The sequence below is a fragment of the Eretmochelys imbricata genome, chromosome 8, assembly GCF_965152235.1.
Source record: "Eretmochelys imbricata isolate rEreImb1 chromosome 8, rEreImb1.hap1, whole genome shotgun sequence".
In the NCBI taxonomy this organism is placed as follows: domain Eukaryota; kingdom Metazoa; phylum Chordata; order Testudines; family Cheloniidae; genus Eretmochelys; species Eretmochelys imbricata.
This window is the reverse complement of record NC_135579.1, coordinates 12426357-12432870: the sequence shown is the minus strand read 5'-3', so window position 1 is coordinate 12432870 and position 6514 is coordinate 12426357.

Here is a 6514-nt window from a genome sequence, read left to right as displayed (position 1 = left end):
CCTAACTTTTCACCTCCACTCTTGAATTTAATTTTTTTTTGAAAATATACACAAAATAACCCATTGTAAAAGTAGTTAGGGGGTTTGCTACACACAACCTACCTGATGCAAACCCACAAAAGTGAGGAAATGATAAGTTAAGCCACCTAATGCTGCATGCCCTCTTCCCCACACAGACACATTCTTACTACAAAGACCATAACTCACAGATCACACCCCATAACCTCAACTCTGCCCATATGAGGACACCTCTTTTATCAAACTACTTCTTCCCAACACAACACACTAGGACACCAAACATCCGCAGGTAATAGCAATTGCTGTGGGTAGTTTGGGAACGAGATGGATGCAGAAGGGCCAGGGCTAGCTCCCTTGTTTTTACCACCTCAAGCGGCAAAAAAACCCAAAAAACCTAGCCGCTGAACGGGGAGAGTTAAGGTTGCAGTGCTTGGTATGTGGGTTATGGACACGGTGTAATAGTTAAGGATAGGCTGGTGCCTGGAGGAGTAGACGGTGTGTACTGGTAGGTGGCTGAACTTTTCATTGCCTCACTTTTGTGGGTTTGTGTCATGTGTGCTGTGTATGCAGCAACACTAACTGCTTCATAACAAAGCTTGTAAAATAATTTTGTATTTACTAGTTTTCAGCTATGAGACTGAGCTGGATCACGATTTATGCCTAGTTCTCATTTCAGACAAGCGGTTAAACGATTGATTAATGCTTGAGACGGTCCAGGAACTCCCAAACTTTCCCTCCAGATTTTTCCTCTCTGCCTCCCTTCTTGGGCAAACTTCCCTCCCTGTTCCCATGATAGACTTCTGTATTCCTCCTACTCTGGAGTCCTTGATCTTCCTGCCAAGTGAAGCCAGACTGTCTGCTTGCCCCAGCAGGCTGCTGGCTGGTACAGTTCAGCTACATGCTACACCACAGCCTATTTCTTTGACTCTCACTTGCAGCTACTTACAGGCACCCTTTGGCAACAGGATCTGTATTTCAGAGATTCTGCCTTGACATGCCCTGGCAAAAGTGTTTCACTGATGGTGAAAGTGGGCACAGCTGCTCTGAAGTCAACAGAGTTGGATTTGCTTAAGTCACTGGTGAATTTGGTCTAATTCAGGGGTGGGCAAACTTTTTGGCCTGAGGACCACATCAGGGTTTGGAAACTGTATGGCGGGCTGGGTAGGAAAGGCTGTGTCTCCCCAAATAGCCTAGCCCTCTGCCCCCAACTGCTCCCTCCCACCCCAACTGCTCCCCTCAGAACCCCCGACCCATCCAACCCCCCCTGCTCCTTGTCCCCTGACCACCCCATCCAGGGACCCCCTGCCCCCCAGGACCCCACCCCCTATCCAACCCCCTCTGCTCCCTATCCCCTAACTGCCCTGACCCCTATCCACACCCCCACCCCCTGACAGGCCTCTGGGACTGCCCGCCTATCCAACCCCCCAGCTCCCTGCCCCCTTACCACGTTGCTCAGAGCAGCAGGACTGGCAGCCGCTTGGCCGGAGCCAGCCACACCGCCGAGCTGCCCAGCAGGAGCTCACAGCCTGCCAGCCAGAGCGCTGGCAACATGCCAAGCCGAGGCTGGCGGGAGGGGCCAGGGGCTAGCCTCCCCAGTTGGAGCTCAAGGGCCGGGCAGGACAGTCCCGCCGGCTGGATGTGGCCCGCAGGCCGTAGTTTGCCCACCGCTGGCCTAATTAATTTTAAAAAAACCCCAACATTCATGGCACTATTTTTTATTTCTTCCAAATTAAAAAAAACAAACCAAATTCCCAAGATGCAGCAAAGTTGTTTTAAAGGTTGTTTTGCAAAAGGCTCCGAGGTGTCAGAGGCAGAGAGTTATTGTGATTAATTTTAATGATACAAAGAAAAGCCAGTTGTTAAAATCACCTGAAAAAATAAATGTCTAATCAGTTCTCCAAGACATTGTTCTTGTAGGAAATACTATAGTCGTGTTCTTAACTATATCTGCGTCGGGATCTATGTCCAAGACACAAACCTTTAAGGTCACTCAAATGGTCTTTTATTAAATACATTGAAATACAATTCTCACCATTTTGGATTCTAGGGAAATTTCTACTACAGCCATTTTAGAAGGATGCACTGTGAGGGCTGATGGGCGTAAACATGGATGTGATTTTAGAATCAGTCATTAGTGCATTTTTTTCTTTTTAGTATAAAGTGAGAGTGAATTTAGTGCTGAAAGTGAGAGGTCTTAACAATGGCCAGACCTGGCCATTATGTATATGTTTCTCTTTTAGCATCATTTTTCATCTGTAAAAACGGGCATCTCTCATCAAAACAGCTAGTGAATTTTACATATTCCCTCTTAATTGGTAAATGGTATAATAAAAACCATGGTTTCAAAATTATTTTTCCAAGGTTCAATATAGTAATTCATACAAAAGATGCAATATGTAAATCCAAGCATTAAGAACTACCAAAAGGAACTCAATTGGCCTCTTATGTGGTGAGATGTTCAATGGCTTTCTCCGAAATTTTGGTGAACGTTTTGAGTCTATTTCCTTCCCAGTAAACAACTGTTTTCAACAGCTGTAGTGGCCAATAACATGTTCAAATGAACTCCTTTTACCCATTGAGATTTGTAAGACAATCTAGTAGATGACACAGGTCATGCAAGGATGTCATTAACATCTCCATGGAACTTATCTCATGATTTCATGTTTACAGTGACATAAATAGAAATGGTGCTGTGGTCACATGGATAAGGATCTGTTACACATTCTTAGCATAATAGAAGTAGCCAAACAATTTATGGCAGCCCAGGGAACTTTAATTGACCTCATTGACTACAAGTTATTTTTCCCCAAAGTAGCAGCGATCAGCATGTGTAAAGCCTTTGCTTTATCCTGTATTGATTCTGTCAAAGCCTTAGACAGGGCTTTCTGTTTGACAGAACTACCTGTCACAAGTACTTTGCCACCATGACTTTAAATGTTAGGCTCATTATGAAGAAAAAAATCTCACCTAAATAGCCTCATAATCACATCACTGGAGAACTGGGAATTAAGTGACCCAAATGCCCTCCAGCTAAGGAAATGAAGGCTAGACAGAAAGATGTGTAGGATTGGGTTGAGAGGAAAACAAAACCTGAACGTAAGTCAAAGAGGAAATTTCCTCTACAGGCAAATATTCAGATTTGGCCACTGATTCTGTGTGCCTCCATTTTGGGGTGTCCAATTTGAAGCCTCTCGGGCCTCGTTGTCGGAGGACCAGCAGCTACAAGGATTAGGGCCATGCAGAACCTTAGGTAGGGGATGACGAGGATAGATGATAAAAGGACATATTTTTGCAATTTTTTTCTTGCATAATTTATTCCTTTTTATAGAAATATTTGAAATTTTTTTGACCAGCTCTAATGATGAGCTTATATCTGATGCTGATAACAACAACAACAAAAAAAGTTATTGTGAGGAGAAAAACCAAATTATTTGCACATTTGCTTCTGTTCTGCCTAATTGGTGTTTCCTTAGCAGCACCTTAGCCTCAAGTTGCATTCTTTGATGTAACTGCATATTTGAGTTTTTCCTATGATAACTCCTAGAGTTATTTATTAGCCAGGCCAAAACCCTTTATTTTCTGCAAATTCCCTGATTTTTAGCCTCAGAGCCCTTACTTCACCATGAGCACAGGTCTTTCACTAAGCAATGGCCTCTGTACTTTGATAACATTACTTCTTAGTATTTATTCTCCTCTAAAAATCTCTCTTTCAAATAGATCAGTGTCATATTCATTGGAAGAGTGGGGGAGATAAGTAGAACAATAGTTAGTGCAGGGATCATTCAGGTTCAAATCCAGTGTGGGCCCAAACCCTAAAACTGATGGGGAGAGGGTGTTCAGAATCCAAAGCCAGATCCAAATTCTGTGGCTGACGTTTACATGCATATTGGGCTAAACCCACATCTGAACAGCCACAGACTTCTGTGGGATCAAAATCTGATTTCAAATTTTGCAGTCCATGCTCATGTCTAATAACCCATCAGTTGATCTGTGTCCTCAGTTTTATCCATGGAGAACACTGGCCCCCATAACCAAAACACTGCAAAATTTGCAAAATTCAGTATTTTAGCCTTACTAAGAAGGTTACTCCAAGAATAGCTGAGGGATTTCAATGTAATGCTGAAAACACATTGTGCACCACTGTGTGCGTGAATGTGGTGGTTTGTTGCTCAGTTCCTATCTCTAGCCAATTTTGTCTCCCCTTTCGTTTCATAAACACTAACATTTCAAACCATTGACTCTGGGAGTATCCTACAAGCAGACTGGGTCAGCGCACCTTGAGGAGTTCTATTCACAGGTCCTATTCCCTTCTCCACTGACAATAAGGCATTTTTCAATCCAACCAATTTCCCCCCCCCCCACTTTTATTCTATAACTCTCCCAGCCACTTAACTTCTGATAGGTTTCAGAGTAGCAGCCGTGTTAGTCTTTATCCGTAAAAAGAAAAGGAGTACTTGTGGCACCTTAGTCTCTAAGGTGCCACAAGTACTCCTTTTCTTTTAACTTCTGATGTGCAACTTTGCCGAATGCTTTCTGACGATTATATAACAATCAAGTGCCTCCCCTTTGTCAGCCCAGGGAGTAATATCTGAAAGGAATCCAAGGTACTGAGGCATGACCTCCCATCTAGCCTATTCACTACTTGAGGACTATGCCACGTTGAAAGGGCAGTGCCTGATCTATTCTTTCTTGTGAAGGTTTAACAAGCCCCAATTTTTAAACATAATTAGGAGCCGAGTCGGAGTCACCTCCTACATCCCATAATCTTGCTGAAGTGTGATCTCAGTTGCAAGGGTAACCCTACATGCTACAGAATGTAAACTATTTCCCATCCTATTGGCATGATTTCACATTCAAAGAGGGTGGTGGTGGGTTTTTGTTTTGTTTTTAAGATTAGGTTCCCCCCAGCCACATCCCTTCCCTGTTTGGTCTGAAAATCCTTGGCAAGCTCTCATCTGTTCCTTTCCCAAACCAGTTGCTTGTCACTGTGCTGGCTTTGTTAACATGGTGATTATGTTTACTTCTAGGCTTGTATGTACTCAAGTATAATGAAAATGCTAAGATTAAGTCTTAATGAAGAGAAACTGTAAACCCGAAGTGGCTCTGTAGTTCCTGACTGGAACACGTGTGCACATGTGAACTAACTATTGACACAGGTTTATTTACTCTTTGACTAGCATAAGTACTGCTCCTATTATTTCATTAAATCATTCTGTAATTAAAGGAACACTTTTGGGGAAAAGAAATCCTACTTAACTGTAGACAGGATAAGAAGCAGACTGTATCAACAACAGGTATTTGCATCCAAGAGCCCTGACAATATTCCTTCACTTTTTTTTTTTTAAAGCGATTGTAAGTGAAGTTCTGACTGTTTAAATTGATACCATTACCTTGAAATCTAGTGTTTTAAAAAATTCAGTAGAATTCAGGTAGTTACACCTATTCCAAACTCCCCTGGACAATTTTTGTGGTATGCTTTTGGCCTGTTTTCTATCCCTTACGTTTTGTCATAGTTCATTTGTCATAATAGTTGCAAGTGGGCATGCAAGTTTAGAGAGCGAGGGATGGTGATAGGTGGCTTAGAAATAGTTACTCTAAAACCTGATTGTCAAATACATTTTGCAGCTTGTACATGCTGCAAAGTTCTTCCCAAAACTCTGATAAATGGGGAAATGACAAAATGGGACTAATGGTTAGTGCACAGAAAAGATGCAAGAGTCAGTGTTTAAGGAGTTCTGGGTTCTACTCTGTCACTGATTTGTTGAGTAACTTTGAGCAAAACAATCTCTCTGGGCCTCAGTTTCTGCATGTGTAAAATGGGGACAATAATACCTCTCTCTCACTCACAGGGATGTTGAGCGCTTAATTTATTAAACTGCAAAGTGCTTTGAGATCCTGGAATGAAAAGCATTAAGGGGCGCAAAGTATTGTTGTGATAAATGACTCACTTAATATAAGAGGACACCAACCATAATAAGTGGTGTCTTAAATAAGCCTATGTATAAATTCTTCATGTTGGCTATTTCGGTTCATCCATTGACAACCAGTGGAACTCCTAGCTCTGGTGAAAAGATTGAGAGTTAAGAATTAAATTGGTAATTTTAATCTGAGAACACAGTCAAGGTTTGCAAGTGGCACAGTGGGTTAAGCTACTTTTACCTGGAGAGAATTTATGTCCATAAGTGAAATGAGTTCAATGATCTCAGTCTATAAGTTTGTCTGCATTTAAAACACACAGAATTCTGAATTGCTGGCAGTCCTGACTCAATACAGACACAGTATCAGTGTGACAAAACTCAGCTGCAGTGAATCAGCAAAATTGTATGAAAAAAAGTACTGATAAGTGTCTGTTTGTATGATGCAAACATCCAATTAACATTTCCCCACTTTGGCAATGCCTAAGATTAATGTGAACATTTTGAAACTTCGACAGTAGAAGAGTAGGGATAGAGACAATGTCTAAGTACTTGAAAGTTCTCTAAGTCTGGGATTTTCT